Raw genomic sequence first — 26573 nt, 5'->3', positions numbered from 1 at the left:
CCGGTCGACTGTTGATGTGCGGCCCGCGGGAGCTTCTGAAAGCAATACAAAAATTCTATTCATTTCGTTTTTGCTCAAGCATTATAAATTTTCTTCAATTAAAATATTTAATTCAAATTAATCTTACTCTATAAAATGCGAGTATCTTTTGCTTATATATAGCGCAATAGTACATGTAGCACAGAAATGCTTATATATAGCACACACTCTTATATATAGCACAATAAATAAGTACAAAAAGAATAAAAAGAGAAAAACGAAGAAAACTAATTAATTTAATTTACTGCGCATGAGCTACAAGTATTTAGAACTTATAAAATAAATTCAAAATATAGAGAAAAAAAATTATGAAAAGATGATAAAAAAATTATTAAAATAAAAGAAAAAAAAATTAAGAATATATAAATAAAAATCCGGGTAAAAAAGATATGATTTCGTTATCAGCTCACACGATAACCGCAAAAAGGAGTGCTTTCTAATATTGTATCAATACAGCGACAGCAAAATATATCAATACAATAGTGTGAAGAGCACTCAAAAAACTTTTTTTGAAACAAAATACAGCACATTAAGTAATAAAAAATCACGTAAAAATCAGAAAATAAAATGTAATGGATCACACAAGGATCTAATTTTTCATCTTTCTTAGCTAATTTATTTTTGCACTACTATAAAAAAAAATTATTGCCTTAAATTTATTTTTAGATTTATTGATGCATAACATGGATGGCTTAATCTTTGAGACAAGCATATGACTACTGGCAGGAACAACCAATTTTAAAATTTAATAAAAACAATCGATAAGTGATTAAATTTCATTAAAAAAGGGATTAAATTCCTAAAGTGATTAAACTCATTAAAAAAAGGGATTAAATTCCTAAAGTGATTAAACTCATTAAAAAAAGGGATTAAATTCCTAAAGTGATTAAATTCCATATAAAATCACTGAGTTAATCGTTAAGTTATTAAAAATAAACTTACCAAAAACTTCTTTGTTAATTTTTATATTTTTACCATTTGCTAATCCATTTCTTGAAAATCAGTGGCTAAAAATATGTGCAAAACAGGCAATTCATGTTTCTTTCTCTCTCTCTCTCTTTTTTTTTCATAAATAAAATTTAATTTCCTAAAATAATTTTAATTGTATAATTAAATATCAACCTTATTAATTATATAACCTTATTAATTAATTATATACCAGTATTATATTACCTTGCGCACATCCATTTTCGAGCCAATTCTTGGCGACTAGCAAATCAAGCAAGTTTCATAACTGCAGTATAAGAATGTGCTACAAAACAAAAAAAACCCTCTATTTACGCTTTTAGCTCAATTTGCGTTTCTGTTTTCATATTTTGTAATCAGGTAATCTTATTACGAAAACATATAAAATCATTCTTGAAAGTTTTCCCGCCCATGCAAGTTCATTTGAATTCGCTACTCGCTTTACAGATTTCGTTTCATGTTTTATTCTGTTCTTTCCTTACATTCCCCCCCCCCCGTTTTTTACGTGATTTTTATTATTTAATGTGTTTGATTTTGTTTCAAATTTTTTTTTCTTTAGTGCTCCTCACACTATTGTATTGATATATTTTGCCTTTGTCTATATTGATACAATATTAGAAAGCACTCCTTCTTGTGGATATAATCGTGTGAGCTGATGAGGAGATTATACACTTTTCCCTCCGGATTTTTATTTATAATTTTTTATATTTTCTTTTTCAATTTAATTCCATGGAATTTTTTCCATAATCATTTTTATATAATAGTGTTCTAAGCACTAAATATTTTTATCAGTAACTTTAATTATTTTTATCAGTAAACTTAATATTTGCCGAAAATTATAATTATTTTAATTTATTTAAAACTAAAAAAACTTTTTAAGAAAAGAGTCAAATCTCTCTCTCTCTCTCTCTCTCTATATATATATATATATATATATATATATATATATATATATATATATATATATATATATATATATATATATATATATATATATATGAAAGGGTAGCAGTCATGGTGAGTGATGTTAGGCCACGCAGATAGCAGTTGGAAGGCAAAACATATTTTATTAACTTCACATAGTATATTTAAGACATTTTCTAGCAAAGGCGGAGCTCAAAATCGCACTCAAAAACTGTGTGCTTAAGTTTTTATCTTAGGGAAAGTAGCAAAGGAATTTCCCTCTATTTTGTTATATTTGAGGGGAAAAGGGAAGTGATAAGGATTACTATTGGTTTATGAAAGAAATCTAGCTTTTCCCACACAGAGCATAGGGAGATATGTCCTGCTCTTAATTAAATGCATAGTTGAGCCAAAAATAGATTTAAGAACAGGATGTGGCTTTTAAAAGTGTGAGAAAGAATTTGGAATAGAATAATTAATTAGTAATAAAGTAGGAGTTGTTTTATAGCAAAGAAACTAACGTAAAAAGATTAATAGAAGCTTTTTATGTTACATCCCCCCTCGCCGAAAAATTTTAACTAACATCAAAAAATTTTTTAAAATTATCCCTTTGCAAAACTTTCCTTATGATGACACAAATAAAATAATAATAATAATATTTGTAAAATCAACAAAATATAAAGTAACATGAATTATAAAAAAAACACACTTGCACACTATGTAAAAAAAAGTTTCATACAGAGTTAGAGGAAGAAAAAAAAAATTTGAAGTAGCGCTACTATCGAAATGAAGTGTTAGATCTCCATTTTCAAAAAATTGTTTGTGATTAAGTTTTTTCAGTCCTTCTTTATAATCACAGTAAATAAAGTTATTCCTCATACTAACACAATTAAAATAAACTTTTCACTTAAGACAAGAAAAATCTATAAAAATTTCCTAAAAGTTGTAAATATTCATATTCAATAACAAGAAAGATACAAAAATATGAAAATGCAAGTGATATGAGATATAAAAATACAAACTGACACTTTTTATCAAAAACATTTTCAATATAAAATGTAAAAAAATTTTGACACAATGGTCTTTAATCTGAAGTTTAATACTTCAGTATTTTTATTTCAATGAGAGAATAAAAAGTTTGACACTTGGTCTTTAATCTGAAGTTTAAGACTTCAGTGTTATTAGGGGAAATTGTTTTGTTGGATTAGGGGTTGTATTCCCCAAAAGGAGGAAAACAGTCCCTATTCTCAACAATAATGTGCTGGAAGATCCTAGATTCAACAAGGTGCATAAATATTTATTTTTTTGGTTTTCACCAGAGGCAAAACTACCATCGCCCCATATCCTACTAGATTGGGTAACGCTGAACTTGAAGAAAAAATTTGAAAGGTCGGATCTTCCAGAAAAAAGGGGACCGCATGTTCCATTGAACTATGCGTATTGTCGTCATATTCGGTGTTCTTTAATTTTATTTCAACAATGAAAAATCATTAAATTCAATATAAAATATAATTAATTCTATTATTTAAACTATTACTGGTTTTTTATTCGTGACATAATTTCAGTTTGTCAGGTGGGTGGTACCTTCGCAATTTTGATATATGAACTATTTCTGTATTTTCTTTATTATGAATATTCTTTTTATTTATTTTGTAATTAACATCAGAAAATTTTTCAAGAATTATATATGGACCGGAAAAAGTTGGGGTAAGTTTCCTAGTATTGGGGTATTTAAAATCTTCATACATTACAGTATCATTAGGGGAAAATTCAATATGAGTAAATCTTGCATCATAATAAATTTTATTTTTCTCATGATATTGTTTAGTTCTTTCAACTGCAATTTTTCTTGCTTCTTCTACTGGTGGATAAATTTCTTCGGATAAAGGATGATTAAATGGGACTGTGCCAAACATTAAAAAAGCTGGTGGGAATTTAGTTACTGAATGTGGAGTTAAATTGTATTCTTCGGTTACTTCTTTTAATAATTTAGGCCAAGGAACTTTTTTAGAAGAATCATTAATTTTGCATTTTAATCGTGTTACAATGGTTTGTCCTAAACGTTCAACTTTTCCATTAGTTTCGGGTCTATGGGCTGTAGTTAACAATTGTTTGATTTTGCTATGTTTAAGAAATTTTTTAAAGTGGGAAGAAGTAAATGCGGCATTTCTATCACTCAAAATACTTTTAGGGGTTTGAATTTGGAAAATTTGGTGCAAAAAATTTACATAGGTTTCCGTAGTTATTGATTTCGAAGCAAAAGACCACATATATCGAGTGTGATGATCAATTACTAAAGTTAAATATTTTTTGGTAGAATTATAATAATTAAAACCACCTACACTATCGATTGCAATTATTTCAAAAGGTTTGTCAACTGGGGGCATTTCCTGAAGTAACCCAAATCTTTTCTGTCTAGATTTTTTATTAATTTGACAAGTATGACAATGTTTGTTAAAATTTGTAATGTCTAAAGTAATATTTTCCCAATAGTAAACAGGAGTAAGCAAATTAATAGTTTTTTGAATTCCCGGATGGCCAAATTTTTTATGAGTAATTTCAAGTAATTTATGCCTTAAAGAAAATGGAACAACAATTTTGGTAAAACCCTTTTTACGTATGCACAAAACATTATCTATTTTAATAAAATTTCCAGTTAAATTATAATTTTGTTGGGCTTCGCGAATTTCGTCTAATTGCAAAAGATGTGAAAAATAGCTTACATTATTTAAATCAACATTACTATTGTGTTCACTATTGTCAGGAATATCTTGGGATAACATGTCAGCTTCAAAGTTTAAGGTGCCTTTTGTGTATTTTATATCATAATCATACATACTCAATAGTAAAGACCAGCGGAACAATCTACCTTTCAGATTTTTAACATTTTTTAACCAAACTAAAGCCGCATGATCTGTATGTATGGTAAATTTATTTCCAAATAAATAGTGATAAAATTTGTTTAATGCATCAACAATAGCAAGACATTCCAGTTCTGTGATAGCATAATTTTTCTCATAGTCTCTAAGAGAACGAGAATGGAATGCTATTGGATGTAAGACACCTGAAACATCTGGCTGTTTCAAAATTGCTCCAACACCACTTTGACTTGCATCAACAAAAATATGACATGGTAATTTAGGATTAAATATTTTCAAAATTGGTTTACAAACTAAAGCATTCTTTAAAATTTCGAATGCCTCTTGACATTTGGGAGTCCAACACCAGGTTGTATTTTTCTTTAAGAGATTATTTAAAGGTACTCTAATTTTAGCATAATTATTTATAAATTTATTATACGCATTTATTGAACCTAAAAATCGTTGAAGAGATTTAACATTAGTTGGAGGTTTCAAGTTTTTAATTGCTTCAATGTTGTTGTTATCAGGAGTTACTACACCATGACATATTTCATAACCCAAAAATTGAATTTTAGTTTGCAAAAAAGAACATTTAGAAGGTTTTAATTTTAAATTTTCAAATCTACATATTTCAAAAATTTCCTTTAGATGATTTAAATGTTCTTCAAAACTATTAGAATAAATTATGATATCATCAAAATAATTAGCTGCAAATGAAACTTTATGTTTAGTGAGTATTCTACGTATTGTTCTTTGAAAAATACTAGGGGCGTTCTTCCACCCAAATGGCAATCTTAACCATTCATATAACCCACTATTGGTGACAAAAGCAAGTTTTTCAGTGTCTTCAGGGTTGATTGGAATTTGCCAATAACCACTTACCATATCGAGTCTACTAAAATAAACATTGTTCCCTAATTTATCTATAAGAGTTTCTATAAGAGGTAATGGTTCTGCATCCGATTTAGTGATTTGATTTAATTTTCTAAAGTCTATACACAATCTACTTTTCTTATTTTCATCTTTTTTATAAACTAAAGTTACTGGAGCAGAATAGGGAGAAGAGCTTTCTTTAATAATATTATGCTTTAACAATTCCTCAATTTGTTTATCTATTTCCTCTTGTTGTTTTGGGGAAGTTTTGTATGCTCGTAAGGATACTGGTAAGTCTGATGTTAATCTTACCCTTTGAGGTTCAATTCTTATTGTCCCTACATCATATTTATCTTTAGCAAAAATATCTGAAAAATCTTCTAAAATTTCCTGAAGTTGGGAATTTTTTTCATCATCATGAATTTGCATAATTCCGTCAACATGATTTTGACAATGTTGCGCACCATTATCACATTTAGTCTCAAGAACATTTGAAAACTCAAGAGTATTTTCAGTTTTGCTATTTAAATCTTTATTTTTAAGTCTATTTTTTATTTTATTCTTCTTTAAATTCTCTTTATTTACATTTTTATTTTTGTTTACTTTTATGTCCAAACTTTTATTTTCCATAATCATTTCATTTTGTTTATTTTTAATTGATTTAACATTGTTTCTTTTATTTCTACTTTCCTTATTTTTATTCTTAGCTTTATTTTCTTTATTGATATTTTTGTTGCAATCATTAACCTGGATTTCAGGAGAAATGTGTAAAGGCAAGTTGCTTTTATAATCCGAAAAAACTATCAGCTTCTTCTGAATTTGCATTACAACTCGTTCAACACAATCTATCACTAATTTAAACCCATTACATTCCTTTAAACCCAGTATGGCATAAGGTAGATCAGTATTTAAAATATAAAATTCCACTGACCTAGCTATATCTCCAATTTTTAAATTTAAAGTACAAGTATGGTTAAGTTGCAAAATACCTTTTGTTTGTTTTACATTAACAAAGTCTTTTCTTTCTTTTAGGACATTAAGTTTTTCAAAAAGCTTAGCCGGAATTATATTTAAAGTACTTCCTGTATCAATGTTTAACAGGATAGTTTTATTTGTCAAAATTGGGTTTTTGTCACTTATATTGTTTTCATTTTTATTTTGTAAATATCCAGTTACTATTAATTGACAATTTTGTTGTTGGTCACTTTCTTGTTTAGGCTGAGTTTGATTCTCAGCCGTAAAAATATTAGGTTTGTTTATACAATTTTGGCCCCAATGATAAGCATTGGTTATACCAAGCTTATCACAGTATTTACATGGCTTAGGAGGCAACTCCTGGGAAGCCTGGGCGAAATGACTTGTTTGTTGTTCATTTATATGAAACTTTTCATTTCGAATTGTAGGTCTAAATTGGGATTGTTGGTTATAACTTTGACTAGGCCGGGAAAAATTTTGATTTTGTTGAGGATTATAATTTGGATTACCCGAGTTGTTAAAGAATGGCCGCCTTGGTACCCAGCCTTGATATTGTGGTCCATACCCATTAAATTTGGATTCTGGTAATTTTTGTTTAGTTTCAGTTTGGGGTAAGACCGTAGGTACATCATGAATTATTTTCGAAACAATTGTGAGCCATTCAATCGGGGTTTTGGGTTCTTTTAAAACCAAAAGTGTCCTAATTTGGGGAGGCAAATCTATAGATAGACCCTCAATTATATGTTCATTACTTAAACCTATCTTTCTACCTAACTCTACCTTTTCAGTAAAATATGAGTTAAGGTCTTTAGCTTGGCCAGAAAATTTTAAATTTTGAAAATCGTTTAGGCCAAAGAGAGGTGAAAAATAATGTTCTTGAAAAATTTCAACTATTTCCTGATATGAATTACAATTAAGGCAGTTATTAATATACAATTTCAAAGCTGAACCTTTAATGAATTTTTGAAAATTTTTAAATTTCCAATCGTCATTTAATTTAGCCTCGATAGTTAGTTTTTCGAAATGTTTGAGCCAGGCTGTGAATTGAACACCAATGTCAGGCTCAAAGATTAGTATGTCTGGTTTATCTTGTACATTTTGATCCATACTTAATTTTTGTAAATTATCACTCAATTCTTTTTCAGAATTATCTGTATTGCTTTTAGCGTTTTCATCCATGTTAAAATTGTAGTTTTTGCCACTCCGTAAGGGCATTCAAATAACCAAAATAAATTTCATTAACTAAATATAACATTTAAAAGAAAAAAAAGTTAAATTTATGAATAGCACATATTTTGCTTTTTTAAACACCATAATAAAATAAAAATTTAAATTTTACTTCTACAATCAATATAATATACACTGTGATATATAATGCAATATAAAAAGTGATTCCTTAAATAATAATTAAAACTATAATCATACTGAATCATAAGTGGAAAAAAAATATGTGATAGCACTAAATTTTAATATCATTATTTAATTTAAACAAATAATATTATAAACCATTGAATAATAGCATCAATAAATGGAACTATTATCAAAATATAAATATTAATAGATAAATATAATATTACCGGAATAAATATTTGGAACAATAAACATAAAATTATATGTTCCTATTTCAATATATGAGCGTAAATGATTCAAAAGTATTCACGTTTAAAAACTTAAACTTTTGAGAGTAAATACCAATCACATCTGTAATTAATCACCAATAAATCACTTCTAATATTTGATGAATCACGCGCACACGCGAGCGGAATCATAGCTACCACTTGAGATCACATTTTTGGTCACCTTCCGTTCAAAGAAACACAGAACACTCGAGAAAATCGCCAGAAAACGAAATCAATTCGATCATATGCTGAACCTTTATCAATCCTCAATGAGACCGACAAGCAGCAAGCAAGTAGGGCAACACAGCAAGCACTTGCTGTAAATCCGCAAGAAGCTAATTGTTGATGGTAACACACGGTAGGCGAAAACGAAACCAAAACAGCGAAGACATCAATTCTTTAACGGCGATTCCGGTACAACGGTGTAGAGGCAACGTCTGGACCCATTATGAAGGAAAGTCCCGAAATTCTCATTCTTTTAGTCAGGATATCTGTTTCACGAGCAACGCCGGCATCTCCTAAAACTTCATTCGATTATTTTCTTTCCTTTTATATTTATATATTTTTTACTTATTTGAAAAAAGCATTTTTTTTTTAATAGAGCCAGTGAAAAAAAAAAAGTGCCAAACCAACTGCAAAATTTATCTATCCTGCCGGCTTGAAAGGGTAGCAGTCATGGTGAGTGATGTTAGGCCACGCAGATAGCAGTTGGAAGGCAAAACATATTTTATTAACTTCACATAGTATATTTAAGACATTTTCTAGCAAAGGCGGAGCTCAAAATCGCACTCAAAAACTGTGTGCTTAAGTTTTTATCTTAGGGAAAGTAGCAAAGGAATTTCCCTCTATTTTGTTATATTTGAGGGGAAAAGGGAAGTGATAAGGATTACTATTGGTTTATGAAAGAAATCTAGCTTTTCCCACACAGAGCATAGGGAGATATGTCCTGCTCTTAATTAAATGCATAGTTGAGCCAAAAATAGATTTAAGAACAGGATGTGGCTTTTAAAAGTGTGAGAAAGAATTTGGAATAGAATAATTAATTAGTAATAAAGTAGGAGTTGTTTTATAGCAAAGAAACTAACGTAAAAAGATTAATAGAAGCTTTTTATGTTATATATATATATATATACATAATTATTTGGGGGGGGTGTTATGGATTTTAACCAAAAAGAAGCTTACAGAATGAAAGTGTAAAAAAAAATGTATACGCATTTTATAGAGTAATAGAAATCGAAATTAAATATTTTAATTAAAGAAAATTTATAATGTTTAAACAAAAAACAAAATCAAAGAATTTTTTTTTTGCGTTCAGAAGTTCCCGCGGGCCAAAAATCAGCAGTATATTCTCAGTCAGTGGTAGATAAATCATGACTTGGAATTCTCTTGCCGTCAGGCTAAACATGGAAAAATTTCGTGGTATTCCTGTCCATGTAACAGAATGTTGGGTTATTTCCATTAAAACATTTTTCACGTAGGCTAGTTTGTCCTAATGCTTGTGCCAAGAGTTCTTTTGCTCTGCATTTAAAGCCACATGTTTATGGAGTTGAACATTGACAATGATTTACCGAAAAATGGGTTCAACGTCACTTACAAAATGAAATACTCGGTATTTTTTGTGTCTCACCTATACATGTATAACTGTTCAAACAAATTCTTTAAGTTAATAAATATTCTGGTTCATTTCAAAATGTGTGGAGATATAAAATATTTTATATCCGCGAAAGATAACATTTAAGAATGAAAATTGTAAATCCGAACTATTTAAATATGTTGTTAAGATAAATAAACTGCCGGCCGACAAACTAACAATGATTCCTCTTTAAAAACGAGATGTTATTGGAATCCTTTACTTCTCATTTCATCTCGAAGAAGTTACTTCACTTCAATTCTCAGCTATATTTGTTCCACACATTTTTTTTTAATAACCACGGGGGGAATAAGAGAGATCTTTCCCCTTCCTCTCATTGAAACTGGAAACTTTCGGCGGTTCATGTAGCTGTTAAATCCCTACCCAACAGATTGGGATTTAGGAGGAAAAAAGGGTGGGGATTTGGAAGAGCTCGTGTGACACGAAAAAACAGATCTCTCTTTTATTGAGTTATTTTATTTGTTCTTCTGTTTTTATTTTTCGTGTTATAAGTTGCGGATAATACACCCTATTCCTTCAGCTATTTTTTTTCTCACCTTTTTTTTTCTTAATTAGTTATTTTCTCAGTTTATTTTTTTTTAAAGAAGAAACCAAATGAGAATTATTAGTTTGCACCATTCCTTTTTCAACAGTGCAACAATTACTTATACTTTACTTTAAATTTTGGATCATAATAATTGTTATGAGTTTTGTTTTTCGTTTCAGTATATTAGTACAAAATCCAATATTGGTAAATAAGTTAAATAGAGCTGTGATGGCTCAGGGGATAAAGCATTCGCCTTCAAATCAGGTGAACCTGGTTCGAATCCCAGCGATGACTGGTCGATACGAATTCCGCATCCGATTTGCAACGTCCACAGTGCTGACGAGAAATATCCTCAATGGTAGACCGATCATGGGCTAGAAGTCACCAAGCCATTAGGCTAACCGTGGAAGGTTCTCGTGGTTTTGTTCTCAATGTAACACAAGTGTGGGTTAGTTCCATTAAAAAAGTCCTCCACTACGGCAAAATTTCCCCAATACTTGATCCAGGAGTTTCCTTGTCTTCTGGATTGGGTTCAAAATTACAAGGCTACAGAGTTGAACATTAGCAGTTGTAAACTCAAACAATTAGGCCGGTTGTTCAACGACCATTTTAAAATGAAACAAAATAAGTTAAATAATCCCAATATTGATTAGCATCACTTTCCCTTTCAAAAAATGTAAATGAATGATAAAGAATTATAGCAAGTTCTTAAAATTTTTCTTTCTCTTCTTTCTCCCCTACCCACTTTTATCCATATTTTCTACTGTTCCCACAATAAAAAAAAAGCATTACTTTGTAATTATTATTTTGCAATTTATTTTAGAGCCTATTAATAATGTAGAACCAGATCATTCTACGGTGCCAAATTGTTTTTTTTTTCATTTAGGAAAAAACTAAAAAACATACATTTAGAAAATTCAGATTTAGTTAAATTTAGCTGACTTCGGCGACCAGTCGGTCTGCCTTTTGAAATCAGGTTACGAATTATGCAGGATACAAATTATGCAACAAAAAATAAGCACCCTTTTAGCACTTTTCAAGCACTCAAAAATATTTTTAAGCACTTTAAAAAAATATCATAATTAGGCAGGGTAGGAAAGTTTTTGACAATTGACGGTTTTGTCTTGATATAACAGTCATGTCAAAAAAAAAATTTGGCATTGTTTTTAACAATTGTCAAATATCATAAAATTTTGAATCATGTAAAGCAAATGGCGTTTTCTTACGCTACGGACAGACAATACGCCGAAATAGATTGGGGTTGAATTAATTGTGAAAACGTTGAATAGAACAATGTGGACTGTGTCTTTTTGCATAATTCGAAGCGAAAATCAACATAGTAAAGGGAAAATCTCATTTTGAAAAAGGGAAAACTAAGCACTTTTTAAAAACACCGAATGAAAAAAGCACCTTAAAGGGCTTTTAAAAAACAAAAATCGAAAATAAGCATCTTTAAGCACTTTTTAAAAACGCTAAGCACCCTGTTAATAAGAAGAATTTCAAGTTATTTCGAGATTTTAAATCGTGCAGTCAAAAATCACTAAAATACTTAAATATAACAAACTCAAATTAAACAAGTGAGAACGGATTTGATTTTGTCTCTTAAATGTTCGTCAGTATCGTGAGTGAGATGGTTATTAAAACATGCAACATAATTTAGAATTAAAATGCTAACATATACAAAATGTCCTCCAACATATCCAACAAAGGATAATAGAAAGGAATTGCCATTTGAAAGAATTTAATATTAACATTTAAAGGTATTAAATTAGCTAAGCATCTCGTTTTAATTTTGTCTCCACATTCTTGTACGAATTTATTGACTGCCAGAAATTCCTATTATTTTGGGAATGAATTTCATATGTACAAACCTAATGAAACAAAATGGTCTCCTTTGATGTAAAATCTTTATTCACCAACGTTCCCGTAAATGAACCCTCTAGAACAGGGCTGTCCAACTGCAAAGAGCCCACTGGCCAGAATTCCGGTCACTGATCACCTGGTGGGCCGCAGTTTGAAAAAGTTGAACAATAATGTCTTACCTCTTATACAATAACAATTAATAGTTGAATTATCTAATATATATAATTCTCTTACGTGGCTCCCAAATTTTGGCTGTATTTCTTTTCCGCCGGTGGCAACGTTTGCTTTGTTTTGTTTACGTTACTATTTCTCTTACACGGCGACAAAAAAAAGCCTCTCTACAACTCCCCGAATGGCAACGCTAGAAAATCGACCCATGATTGCCGCTAAAAATGTCACATGCCAAATCTAGCTGAGGTGACTCAACATATAGCGCTTTTCAAAACGGAAACTGAAATAACCAGAGAGGATCAGCTGCTGCAATCTCATACTATTAAGCTAGGCAGAAGTTAGTAGTCTTTGACGATAGATCTCTATTGTAGTATTTTGTCGAAAGCGCTTTTTTTTTCACGAATTTATATATTACGAATTTATTTAACGATTTTTGATTTATATCACGAATTATACTATAGCACATTTCTAATAGGTTTAACGAATTACATGTCATTTATTTGAATTCAAATTTATTTTAATGATTTAGTATTTACTAAAAAGATGTAATTTTTTTTAAAAAAAAGTTTTTATATGTATATGAATGATTGTTTTGAATTCTTCTTAGAGTTTTGTGCATTTGCAATGTACCTAAGTTAGTAGCGAGCGAAGCGAGCTTGGTTTGCGAAGCAAACCATATAAGATTGCGTAGCAATTTTCGGGAATTGGCGAGCGTTAGCGAGCAGGGGGCGCAGTCCACTAGTTAATTATAAAACAATGGAACAGAAGGATTTTAAAACAATTTGATTACATTTTAATGGGAAAACTGACGCCGATCAGCCTGAATAAGAAGTTGGCGGGTCGCCTGTTGGACAGCCCTGCTCTAGAACTACCCTTTAGCCAAGTTGTAATGTTACTCGAATTTGTGTAGAATAGTCCACGTTTACTCTAAAGGGTAAATTTCATCAAATGGTTGATGGCTTAGCTATGCGAAATCCGCTCAGCCCCTTCCAAAGTGACATGTATATATGTTAATGTGAATCACCGAAATGGTTGGTTGTAGTCTTCCACCGGTGAATATGGGCAATCATAGTTGCTTTGGTAAATGTATGAAGTATATACTAGGTCTAGTGAAGTGCCACTGCCCGATATACACTTGCCCGGTATGCCCAACACTTATGTTTTCTTGATGTTCAATGCCAATGCCCGGTATACATTTGTCCGGTATGCCCTCCATCAATGTTTCTTTAACGCTGATGTTTCACCTAATCTATCCTCAGCAAATAAGTATCGAAATATTACAAAAATATCAAATCTGATACAACAAATATTTTGAAATATTCTGATATTGTGCACTGAACCTTAGAAAAAACATTAGTGTAGGGTATATGGGTAGGGGCACTTAACGCATACTGGGTAGTGGCACTTAACGAGAGAGAGAGAGAGACAGAGAGAGAGAGTGTGTGTGTGTGTGTGCGTGCGTGCGAAAATATTTCGTTTTCCATACACATATTTTCATTTCTCTGTAACCTATATAAATGACGTTTTCGTTAATTATTAATGTTTAAATGTATGATTGGTAACTCCTTCCTTAAAATAAATCTTCCATTCGAAACAAAGAAGACAATTTCAGAAAAAAAATCCATTTAAGGAGATTTTAAAAAGCAAACAGGTTTTTTTCATAACGTAACTTTATTCATAACATAAACTATGTTACTCTGTACGAGCTCTTTTAAAGAGCCTTAAGAGGCTACCTTCGCTACATCATTAATAACATAAACTCTATTGTTCAGTCTGAGCTCTTTTAAAAAGCCTTAAGAGTCTACCTTCTCTATATCATTAATAACATAAAGAGCCTTATTGTTAAAAATACAGTGTCCAGTTTAAAATTAGAAGAGCATGGAAGTAAAAAGTTATAAAATTATGAAATACATCTACCCTGGCATTTGAAAGATGGGAACAAATTGTAAACTGAAGAATGTTTGCAAACTACACTGCTCTCTATAAAATATTAACTAGCATTACTAAATGATTATTTTATTTAAAAAAAAATGTTCCAAACATGGTAAATTAAATATTTTTTCACCAAAATGCGATATTTCCAAAGAATTACCCAAATCTTTGCATTAAAATTCGTCCTCTGTAGAAATGCGAGAAAAAAAAATGATAGAACGAAATTCATTTTCATTTTTTATTGTATAAATGATCTACAAATTTCTTTATATTTCTCATGATAAACAGGAAGAAAATAAAATTTTCTCAAGTCTCTCATTAAATCCCAAACTTTTGATAGTTTCCCGCTTATTAAAAACTGTTCACCGCATCAGTGAGAAATTTAATTAAAAATGCAATTAACAGAATAAAATGCCTCCTCACACTTTAAAAGCGAAGTGAAAAGAGAATTTTTGGAAAAAAGCTCATTTTTTGAAATAAATAAATTTGAAAAATGAAGAGTTGGTGGGTGTAAAAATTTTGCATGATATTTTGAGTTGGACGGTATCTTCACACTCTATTGCACGATTTAATTAGTTCTGACCCAAACACTATTATTCTAATAATTAATAAAATAATTTAATAATTTTCTTACTGAAATCATTGTGGCCCATCTAACGCTTCTTAATTTACATATTTTTTACTTTCCTATTTAGCTTATAATAGTATAGAATTGTAAAAGAAAAACTAAGCACTAAGCATTATTAGTTTTTTCTCTATAATAAAGGCACGTGCATCAGTCACACAAATTGAGGTGATTAGAAAATAACTTTTTCTAAAAATGATTCTATATATGAATCTGGGAAGGTGTGGGTATCCCCCTTATAACTAAAGAACCTTTTGTTCTATCATCCTGAAATTAGGCAGAAAATTTAGCCCCCGATCTTTAATTTTTGTAATAAATTTTCCATCAGTTCGTACACTAGAGCCGTATGAGAAACGGAATTTTTTCAATAGCTTATTCACCATTGATAAGAATGAGATTTTTGCTATCCATTGTCTTTCAATGGTATTTAGAGTCATGGTGGCTCAGGGGATAGACTGAACAATTGGGGTGATGAGCTGGACCGGGGTTCGAATCTCTCAAAGGCTGGTTTATTCGAATTCCACACCAGGCTCGCATCGACCACAGTGCTGACGTAAAATATCCTCAGTGGTATACGGATCATGGTTTAGAGTCCCTTTACCGTCAGGCTAGCTGTGGAGGTTCTTCGTAGTTTTCCTCTCTGTGTAACGCAAATGCGGATTAATTCCATAAAAAAGTCCTCCGGGAAGGCTAATTTCTTCCAATACTCGATCCAGGAGTTCCCTTGTCTTCTGGACAAATTAAATTACAAGGTTGCGGTGTTGAACATTGGTAGCAGTAAACTGAAAATTCGGTCTGCTGTTCAACGACGGTTTTGAAATGAAATTTAATGAAATAGTTTTCCTCTCTATGTAACGCAAATGCGGATTAGTTCCATAAAAAAGTCCGCCATGAAGGCTAATTTCTCCCAATACTCGACCAGGAGTTCCCTTGTCTTCTGGACAAATTAAATTACCAGGTTACGGTGTTGAAAATTGGTAGCAGTAAACTGAAAATTCAGTCTGCTGTTCAACGACGGTTATGAAATGAAATAGTTTTCCTCTCTATGTAACGCAAATGCGGATTAGTTCCATAAAAAAAGTCCTCCACGTGGGCTAATTTCTTCCAATACTCGATCCAGGAGTTCCCTTGTCTTCTGGACAAACTAAATTACAAGGTTGTGGTGTTGAACATTGGTAGCAGTAAACTGAAAATTCGATCTGCTGTTCAACGACGGTTATAAAATAAAATAAATGATATTTAGGCCGGGATAGCCTGGTTGGTAGGGCACTGGTACAAGAGGAGGTCGTGAGTTCGATTCTCACCGGCCTTAGACTCCATGTGTAGTAAATAGTGACTGTGCCTTGACAGATTAAATTTGCATCAAAGTCCTCCATGTTCCAATACAAATCATACCTCTAGGGCAGTGTTTCCCAAACTTATAACTTTTGTGTACCCTTTCTAAATTTTTCGTAACGCTGAGTAACGCTAAGAAAATGAATAAATTTTTTACTATAAAAAGCTGGACAAAAGTTAAAATTCACAACTGGCTGTTGACACCATTAATTATTAACTGTTAACTCTGCAAAAAATAGCCAATAGAAAAAAAAATAGCCAAAAAATATTTCTAAAATTTTCTGATTCTACATGCCTATTTTGTTTATAATAATTCTTTTAAAATGTGTTTCTCTAAAAGTAAACAATTTCAAATCAACGGTAATTGAAATGAAAAACAATAATGTATTCAAAGACAAAACTAATGAAAAAATGGTACAAATTCACAAGAAACGTTGACATACTATTGTTGGCGCCAGTGATTGTTAATTAATTTGGGTAATATATGCACATTGAAGTAAAAGAAATAAGCTATGTTGTGATGCCACAATTGGCATTACATATTTATTTGCAATCCTTTTAAATATCTCTTATTACTTAAGCTGATTTTTATTAATAGGATTACTTTTAAAATAAATCAAAGACTTAATCTTTTGAAACGAATATAAAATATTTATTCTTCTTTTATAGATCAATGTAACGGATACTTTTTATATCATTACTAATGCAGACTTATTAATTCACTGTCGCCTCTAATCGAAAACAAAAATCTATTTATAACTTTTTATTCTAAATTTTCTAACCGAAAATATGTTTCAGTTGCATGGTTGTAATAATTCTCATAAATTTATTGGCGACTCGTAATCGCCAAGGTATTCTTTCAAACCCAATATTGATATGCTGGTTGGCTTTGTTTTGGCTATGCTATATTTTGATAATTCGCCAATTTTGGATCTCCTACCCATGCTTCTGTGTCTGCTGGGAACAAATTACATGTACTTTTTAATTTGGCTTTAGTTTAGGCAGGTCGTGGGGGAATTGTCTCCCATGGCCTGTCCTTATTAATATTGGTATGCAAAACTTATTCAACTGAAATTCCTTTGAATAATATTTATATCTTGTATCTCGAGCTCTGCAACTATATGAAATAAAAGCTTTTTATTAATTCTGATCCGGTTCAACTGTTAATTTTCATCACCCTTCTGTTTTCATCGCAATCTTCAATTTGTCAGTATTCTTCAACTAGTCCACTATACCAATACAAACTCCACCCACACCTTAATATTCCACCATCTCAACATAAATGGCACTCTGAAATAATCCTCCTCCACCATATATGTACTCAGAGGAAAAATTAATGGAGTAAATGTTTCTTATTAATATAGAGGAACGGAAAAAATTGTCCTATTATTTTCGACAATTAATATTGATAATGTGTATAAATTAAAAAAAGTCACCTATCTATTAAAAAGCAAAGTAAATGGAGAAAGATTCTTTATGGGGACATTATTATTCACCATATTATTATTGATACCAATGCTTACTTATATTGGTAATATGCATTAATTGAAATTTTTTTATTTTTTTTTATAACCATCGTTGAACAACCGACCCAATTCTTTGATGGCTTTACGACTACTAATGTTCAACTCCGTAACCTCGTAATTTTGAACCCAATCCAGAAGAAACTCATGGCTTGCCTTCATGTTGGATTGCTTTATTGGGAGAAATTTGCCTTCGTAGAGGACTTTTTGATGGAACTAACCAGCATTTGCCTTACATGGTGAGGAAAACCACGAAAACCTCTCACAGTTAGGCTGACGACAAGGGGACTCTGACCCATAACCTCAGTCTCATGATATAAATTATAGTATAAGTTGTCCATTAAATCCCGTAATAATATTTTTTCATGTTAAAGGGACTAATTTGGAAACTGATAATGATTTAGCAGTATTCTTGTAGATAGCGTTTAAACGTTTACAAATAAAAATAAGAATATAAAGTTCAACGGATAACACACGTGACAAGTGGTTACAATAAACGAGTTCGATTACTGCACGGATATTTTTTTTAAATTAGCAATTCAGTGTTTTGGTGTGTGTTCTAAAAAGTAACGTACGAAAGCATGCCATTGTATTAACATAGATTTAAAAAAAGTACTTAAACCTATTTATTCATCCTTAAGGGGTTGGTATAGCCTGGTTGGCCGGTCACTGGACTCACGCTCGTGACAACGAGAGTTCAAATCTAGCCGACCGAATACTCGCCGTGTACTAAATGGTGACTGGTGCAAGTTATATCTGTCGGGTCACAAAGTCCTCCTTGAACGAATTATACTTCTGGGAATTGAAGATTGGTCGTTCTGTGGTTCAGGTTAAAACTACGATCTGTAGATGAATGAATGGGCCCACCTTTTAAGCGGGTGTGACATAAGTCGAATTCTTGGTCAGAGATGGCGCCACTGGAAAATTAGAACAATCGCACCTCCAATACCTTAATAGCATACGACAACAACAACAAAATAGTTTTCATCTATTTTTTTATATTTTTTAATGAATTATCTCTAATGCAATATTCCTACACGTTTAAAACAGGATTGTCTAAAAATTCTGAAATACGCAACTCTGATAGTTGTTCAGATAAATTTATAGTTTCCCTTAATCTGATTTTGGATGAAAATAGCTAGAATATTGCATGTAATGGCTATATCACACGAGAGAAAATATGTGCAACTGCAAGTGTAAGTGCAACTGTAAGTGAAATTCCTCCAAAAAACGCTCGTGTGATATAGAAATTACGGCTGCACGAAATATCTGCAACCGTTCAGGCAATTTCTTTCATGAACCAATCAGATCGTTTGCTTTTTATGACGTTTCAATTTTATGTGATGACATATACAAATGTAAATAAAAATGGCGGCGACGTTAGGAAGAGGATGATCGGATGAAATTTTTTTATAGATGAGACGGAACAAGTTTTTAGTTTAATAATAACATTTCCTTTAAAATGAAAGCATTAAAAATACTTTCGCACTATGAGATGACCATCTCAATGCAGTTGATGTACTACCATAACAGGAACCTGCACACGATTTTAGTATCGGTAAGTATAGTACATTATTTTTGCGATAAATTTTCTTTTAAAATATTTATTTATTTTAAGCTAATAAAATTAAAACTTATTATAATTTGTTCCGATCAAAGTTTTAATTACTTTAAATAGAAATAATTTCTATTTTTATATATGTAAAGAACTATACTGGCGAAAAGCTTTACTTTGAAATATTCGCCAAGCAACTCGCCAAACTTTGTTTCAGTATTATAACATAAAATATAATAATGATTACATTTCTTTATTTTTAAATTTTAATCTTTGTTTCTGTTGATTGTAAAAGCATGTGTCCGATTATTTGAAAGTTTTATAATTATTAGTGCAATAATTATTTTATTCTTCCCTAAGAATTCTTTTAATTTTTGAAAATCTCATTTTAAAACAAGTTAGAAAATATGTGTGGTAAATATTTAAATTGTTTCTCACAAAGTTACCCCATTTTCCAGTAATTATTGAAAAGTATTACAAGAAAGGTAGTATATTATATATAAAAAGTAATTATTAAAAATGCAAATTCCCAATCTCTTTGTCTGTTTCTACATTCATCCCTTCTATTTTTTTTTTTTTTTGTGTATGATGATTTGCATAATATTTTGTTTATAATTATTCAAAGTTAACTAATGATACTTTACTTTTTATTAAAAATTCACATTTATCTCTTGATACTTAGCTTTTCTATAATGACAGTAAGTATGTAAGTGTACCTTACTAATTTTTCAATATACTTACATTTTTAAGAATCTTCGTCTATAAATAAAATTTATTTTTCTTGAAACAAATTTCAATCCAAACATAAGAACTACAAAACTAAACACACCTGTCATCTTTCATTAGTGTATAGAATAATCTTAGAACTATAATCAAAATATCTGTCAAACTTAAAATAAGTTTAAAAGGGATACCTAAGGACTTAAATGATTTCAAATTAATGGCATTTAATCTTCCTTATTCTAATAATGTGTTGGTAAAATTTTATCATGAAAGTGATTTCTTTCTTTTATTTCAGATATTTCGTATAATCCTGTAAGGTTTATCTGGTAAAGAAGGAAAGAGATGTAATACTGTTTTTATGGAAGAAATTAAAAAATAAGAAATAAAAATGAATAATGTTCTAAATGTTTCACTTGACAATAAATGTTTTATTTTTTAAATTGATTCTTGTATTATTTAAAATGCAAAACAAAACACGTAAAGGGCTATAACAAAATAATATGATACATTAAAAGTATGTTCTTAATAAAATATTGTTTTTTTTTATAGTTATAAATAAATTTTAATTTATATATTGTATATTACAATAAATTTGTCCCAAAATAAATCCTATAATTTTTAATTAAATTATCTTATACCAATAATGAATGATATAAATTTTACAATAATAAAATGTAAGTATGACATTGAAAATCCTCTTATATTTAAAAAGCAATTTTACTAAGAAAGTGGAAAAAATAATTTTCATAAAAGTGATATTCCTGATATGCAATGTGTAAATGAATAAAATTGATGATCCCTTCATGTAATGTAAATTAATTTGATGAAAATAAAATTCTGAGACATTGTAGTATAGACAAGTCTGACATTATTTATTATGTATTTTTTAGACTGAATTTAAAAAATAGAATTGATTTGATAGATCTAATAGTTTTGATGTTATAAATACTTTATGAGTGAAAGGTAATTCAAAAATTTATATTTCATACATTAAACCATCATTTCTTCTACAGAATTATTTCAAAGGACTATGTTTTTGAATTAAGCTTAAAAAATAAATTTGAAGAAATGCCTTACTTGATTAGATAGCAATGTCAGTTGCATAAAGTGGTATAAGTCATAAAATTGTCCTTTCTACACATTAAACTTTTTATAAATTTTCGAATTGTTAAACTATTAAATCAGACAGCTTGTTTTTATTCTCATTCGATTTAGTGTTTACATAGATAATGATACCGCACTTGCCTAGCTAGCATGTTACATAGTAAATATATATAAATAAACTATGCTTTTACAGGGTGCGGAGCCAAATCTTTCAACAAAAAATAAGCAACTTTTAAGAACATTTTAGGCACTCAAAAAATATTTTAAAGCTCTAGGTAAATTGACAAAATGCAAAATAATTCTCAGACTTTACATGATCATGATAAAATAACTAGAATTTAACAAAGAACTGTTTTCTTGATTATATTAGCCATTAAAAAAATGATCAAGAGATTTTTCGGTTCGATTTCAGAGGGTGGAAAATAAAGCCTGAAATTGAGAATATCTTGCAAAATACAGCATGAGAGAGCAAGAATCTCACCGAACCCAGCTCACTAGACGCACATGCGGACTCGCAAGTATTTCACCAAACCTGTAAAATGATTGGCGTTTTCATACGCTATGGACAGACGGTACGCTAAAATTGATCATGGTTGAATGAATTCTGCTGTTGTTGTTAATTTACGTCGCACTAGAGCTGCGCAATGGGCTATTGGCGACGGTCTGGGAAACATCCCGGAGGATGATCCGAAGACATGCCATCACAATTTTGATCCTCTGCGGAGGGGATGGCACCCCCTCCTCGGTAGCCCGACGACCTGCGAGCGAAGTCGAGCACTTTGCGGTAGCACAGTTTAACGAGGACCCATACCGCTCACCCTCGGTCCCTACGGATCCAAGTGGTCACCCACCCGCACACTGACCATAGCCAGTGATGCTTGACTTCGGTGATCTGCTGGGAACCGTGTCTTAACGATCAGTCCAGTGCGGGACGAATGAATTCTGAAAACGTGAAATAGAAAAATGTGAAAAGTACGTTTTTACATAATATGTGGCGAAAATCGACATTCCTTTTCATAAATCTCTTTTTCGAAAAAGGAAAATAAGGCACTTTTTAAAAACACTTATTAAGAAAAGCACCTTTAAGGGCCTTTAAAAAATGAAAATCAAAAATAAGCACCTTTAAGCACTTTTTAAAAACGCTACGCACCATGTTTTATACCTTAGTCACTCAAATCAAGATAAAAAAAATCGTCAAAATTCTAGATAGTATTTAAGTCCATCCCCCTTTCACCCCCTTATCTTTTTAGGGACGCAGCATGAAATTCAATGATATCTTAATATTATCTCATATTATGAGGTAGAAATCATAATCCTTTTTATACTATGCTACTTCACTAATGGGGAAATAAAGTTTTCAGAATTTTAATTTCCTGCTGAAGAAAAGACTTAACACATATACAAATGTAAAAAATTAAATCAAAATCAATCAATATTCTACAGCATCTTTACGAACATCGTTGAGAAACTATGATATAATAGAATCATATGATAAAATTAAATATGAGCCAAAAGTAAAGATAAATAACAAAATATGGTAACCCAATTTCATGCAACCGTTCAGGCAATTAAGCAACCCTTTCGGCAACTCCGAACGGAGGAATTTCACTTACAGTTGCACTTACACTTGCAGTTGCACATATTTTTCTCTCGTGTGATAGAGGCATAACACAAGTACCAATAAAATTCGGAAAAAACATCTGTTCTCGATCAGGAAAATTGCAATTAATGGTGTCTTTTCGAAAAATTCGAAATTTTTGACTAGTAAATTATGAAATTTTCTAAAAATGAATAATCCCCATTTCGCCTTAAAATAGAGTCTGAACTAACATCATCATAAAAACAAAACGATCTGAAAACATATATTTACACTATAGAGTGATCACTTAAGTTTCATATTTAATAAATTGTCAAAATAATTGTTGTTAGCAGTTTATTAAAAAAAAATTTCTTTGTTTTTGTGGAAAATTTTGACAATGATAAATGAGAAGAAATTATGAGGGTTCGTTGAATTGAGCGAGCGAGGTTAGAGTTTCCTAGTTATGTAAAACAAACAAACAACATTAGAATCTCTTTGAAATTTTACGTAAGTATCAAAATGTACAAAAGTCGCTTCGTTGTCAGTAAAAAAAAAAGGCTAGTGAAAAAAAAGGAAACTACTAACATGAAAAATACTATTGAAATCATAATAATTGTGTACGTTATTTAGTGAAATAAATGTCTTTAAAAATGTACTGGATATTCACCTTTACAATTAATTGCGGTAAAGCATAAACTATTCTAAAATGTCACATTTGGCATTAAAATTGTTGGCTACATGCCAAAAAAGTCTCGAATTCCAAATCTTTTGCGCACAGACTAAATTCACACTTCTTCTCGAAAAGCTTATAAAAGTGTTTATAATATGTAATTCCCCCCCCCAAGATTTATAATTAGAAAATTAACTTCAAAAGTTTAGAATTTTAGTTTAAAGGAAACTCCCCTGTAGAATAAACAAGAAATTTTATGACAGTAGATAAAAACCTACAGATAAACATAAAAAAGTTTTTCGAGTTAATAAAATTGTTTCAAGCTTGATTGCAGTTAGAAACAATATATTTACGGTTTCAGACCTTTATTCATAAACTCTGAAAAAATATTTCTGTAATAGGCCGAAATCTGTCGAATTTTACGGGTGAATGTCGACTCTCACATAATCTCTTTGGTGACTGCCCGAAATATTTGTTACATCCAATTTGGCAATAATTTATTCATTGATATTTTCATTGATATTTATTTCATATTTGAATAAACCATTAGATTATAATAGGAAAACTATCAGTGTTGTTAGTCAAGAACTCTTAACCATAAGAAGAAGAGAGTAGAGAATACCGGGCAAATATATACCGGGAGATAGCACTTAACTATAAAACAAGTAGTATAAAAAAAATTTAAAGTAAATTCCTACTTAGGTCAACCAATTTTTTATTTTTATTTTAGTTACTTTTTATTAAATAATTACAAAATTTTACTCCCATATGAAACTAAAATTAATTAATTAAATTTAATGAATGAATTAATATTTGAAAAGACTGTTTAAATGTTAAGTGTCCTCCACTACAAGTTTAAAAAAATGTATTTGAATTTGAGTGGATGAATAAAAAGTATTTTATTAACAATTGAAAATTTGAACTAGTTACATAAATATATACAAAAAGAGTGCGAACTAATAGTAGGAAATGAAAAAAGAAAGGCACGTGGTATGAAACAGCTATAAAAGTATACATTTGGTGACGTGGACCACACTTCATACCACGTAATGTTCTTTATTGAATTTATCTGACACAGCGAATGTAAAATAATGAAATATTTAAATGTGCGCAATAAACTATTTTTTTGTTCCAATAGAGTTATAAGTTAGAAATTGTCACAGATATATAAATATATATATGGGGAGACTGAGAAGAAGTGAGAGATAGGACATGAAATGTAGTTGTAATCAAACTATAAAAGCAGGAATCATGTCGTGATTCTGAGTTTAACCAATGGGAGAAGAGGAACAAGCTTGGACATTAATAAAAGAAGGGATATAGGAAACGTGTGTGTAGACGATGAGATGAGAATCGCGTGTTTGAAAAATATATAAATTAAGTTCGAATAAGTTTTTAAACACTAGGGAGAAACAAGATACCAGAATCGTCATTCATGAAAATTATTATAATTTTTTAAAATGTGGAATGATTCCTGAAGGTCAAGGTCAGTTGCTCAAGAGCAGTGTTGAATGATATGAGCGGAAGAAAACTCAAACCTAGGATTAGAATTTCAACTATGTTGGGCTATGAAAAATCCTTAAATATCCTGGTTTTGGTGGTATCTTTTATTTTTTTTAAGTTAAAATTTAAGGGTAAGTTTAGTTGGACCCATATATGTAAGTCCGTGCCATGGTTGCTCAGGGAATAGAGCGTTCGTCTCTCAATCAGGTTATCAGGTTCAAATCCCAGCGTTGGATGGTTGATATGAATTATCACACTGACCACAATGCTGATGTAAAATATCCTCAGTGACAGATGGATCATGGGTAAAAATCCCTTTGACAATGGTCAAACCTACGTGAGGTTTAACTCTTCATGTAACGCACATGCGAGTTTATTCTATCAAAAAGTGAAGTCTAATTCCTTCCAATGCTTGGTCCAGGATTCTAAATTACAAGGCTACGGAGTTGAACACTGATATAATTCATTCATCAGGAGTTGGCACTTGGCTCCGCCTTCATCACGTGTTATCCGACGATACCATTTCATTATTTTTGGGAGAAGAAAGTGAACAAGGTTACTATTTGGCGATCGTATGACAAAAATATTTATTTCGCAATCTTAATGTGCATATTTTAAACATTAAATATTTCATGGATTTGATAATATTTCTCGCTTTTGAGTGACTAGTTTGTTCTTTTTGTGACATTTTTCGAGGAAAATAGCAGTTTTTAAATTTAAAATATATTTAATTAGCTAGTGTAACGAAAAGTATAATAGCAGATGATGAAGCGAAGTAAGTGAATGAAAAAGAACTTAATGTTTGTGTTTGGCGCGCATTAAAGGTTGTCTCATCTTAAAGCGCGGAGATGTTTCTTTTCTTACTCCCGCTCTGCAGTGAACTCTAACAACGGTGGTTTACTTTAAAATATGTTGTTTTACACCAGTTTCTTTTCCTTAAATGACCAATTATTTTAATGAGTGTTAGTTGACTTACCACATCAATTATCTGCTGAAGGGTTAATCCAAAACTTAGGAGGAGGGGTTCAGTTTCATTGGCAACGGGTCTCTCCAGAACGTTGTATCCAGTCAGCAAATCAGTGAGTAAGCGTTTCTCATGAGGTCCCTCAACCGAATCTGCAAAAAGGGGCATAAAAAATATGAAAAAACAAGAAAATAAATAATAAGAAGAAAATAAAATGTAAAAAATATAAGAAAAATAAATATTTAAAAGTTAGTTGTAATCGTAATTAGTGTGTCAATACGAGTGAAAAATCAATTTTATTTTGTTAATAAAAGTTAAATAAATATGTAGTTGTCATAAGGAATGCCCGAGATGGGTGGTATATTTTATATCCGTTGTTGAACAGACGACCCAATTTTTTGGGGAGTTTACGACTACTAATGTTCAACTCCGTAGTCCTGTCATTTTGAACACACTCCAGAAGACAAGGGAACTCCTGGAACAACTATTGCGAGAAATTTGCCTTCGTGGTGAACTTTTTGATGGAACTAACCCGCATTTGCGTTACATGGAGAGGAAGACCACGAGAAGCTTCCACGGTTAGCTTGACGGCAAGGAGACTTTAACCCATGAT

General features: G+C 30.8%; 1 protein-coding gene and 1 long non-coding RNA gene across 2 annotated transcripts in view; one reads left to right on the top strand and one right to left on the bottom strand.

Moving 5' to 3' along the window:
* LOC147806596 (neuronal acetylcholine receptor subunit alpha-7-like) overlaps positions 1-26106 on the bottom strand; it is a 95911-nt gene extending 69805 nt beyond the window's left edge. The window contains exon 1 of the mRNA XM_087169541.1: positions 25973-26106. The gene's annotated coding sequence lies outside the window, so the exon portion shown is untranslated. The remainder of the gene's footprint in view (positions 1-25972) is intronic.
* On the top strand, positions 19223-20580 carry LOC147806597 (uncharacterized). Its single transcript, XR_015428567.1, has 2 exons — positions 19223-19420; positions 20436-20580. It is a non-coding gene; the product is annotated as an uncharacterized LOC147806597 (long non-coding RNA).
* Positions 26107-26573: the final 467 nt, after the last annotated feature.

The sequence above is a fragment of the Parasteatoda tepidariorum genome, chromosome 8 (assembly GCF_982258835.1).
Source record: "Parasteatoda tepidariorum strain Cologne lab strain chromosome 8, Ptep-v5.0, whole genome shotgun sequence".
In the NCBI taxonomy this organism is placed as follows: domain Eukaryota; kingdom Metazoa; phylum Arthropoda; class Arachnida; order Araneae; family Theridiidae; genus Parasteatoda; species Parasteatoda tepidariorum.
This window is presented reverse-complemented; position numbering and strand designations above follow the sequence as displayed.